At 48.2% G+C, this 787-nt stretch overlaps 1 pseudogene; it reads right to left on the bottom strand.

Moving 5' to 3' along the window:
• Positions 1-787, bottom strand: part of LOC119585318 — a 12,386-nt pseudogene that overhangs the window by 6,167 nt on the left and 5,432 nt on the right.

Here is a 787-nt window from a genome sequence, read left to right as displayed (position 1 = left end):
ACTGGGAGGACGCGTATCAAAGCAAAAGAAAAATCCACCATGTGGACCCATTATGATTGTTGTTGATGCGACTGTCGTGACCGAGGGCTTGCGATCGTCGTCTGAGGTGTGCTGGAGCAAATGCGAGGAGGGTGGTCGTCCCCGGCAAAGATTCCGATGTGCGTAGAAGTGGGAAAAGTGGATTGGTTGTTATGTGTTGTACGGGGGATGTGGCTGCGGTTTGTTTTAGGATGTAGTGTTGTTGCAAAAGACAGGTACCGGGACGTGGGAGTCTCGTTTGCAGTTTGCTGGGGAGTTGAAATGTGCAGAAGAGTGGTGTTGGTTTTCGCGGGGAGTACGTAGTGCGTAGTGCGTAGTAGCTGTCGGGTGATGGTTTTCGATCCTCCAGAGAATCTAAATTGTTGAGCTGATGTAATTATCCTGCAGGGAGAGAGACACGGCCACTGTGCATCTCCGATCCTCCTTAAGCGTAACCTCGTAGGGCGCGCCTGGGTCAAGTTGGCGTCTGTGACGTGGAAATTAAGAGGAGGTTCTTAGCTGATTTAAGATTTTCAAGTCACACAGCCTTAAGTAGCACAAAAATGAGAACATAAATTTTAATCAGAAAAGTGTGAAAACAAAAACAAAAACACATCCCCCACACGACCAGTATTTCTTTTCCTCCTTATTTCCGAGCATCAGAACCGCAAAAAAAGGCCAACAGTTATGTATCGTGGCACGGATTAGAAACGCAAAAGGAAAACCCTTGTAACCAGGGGGTCCAAACCTGGGAGCCATGGACCAGAGG

The sequence above is a fragment of the Penaeus monodon genome, chromosome 19, assembly GCF_015228065.2.
Source record: "Penaeus monodon isolate SGIC_2016 chromosome 19, NSTDA_Pmon_1, whole genome shotgun sequence".
NCBI lineage: Eukaryota > Metazoa > Arthropoda > Malacostraca > Decapoda > Penaeidae > Penaeus > Penaeus monodon.
Note: the sequence above shows the minus strand (reverse complement) of the source record. Positions and strands in the feature narration are given on the sequence as shown.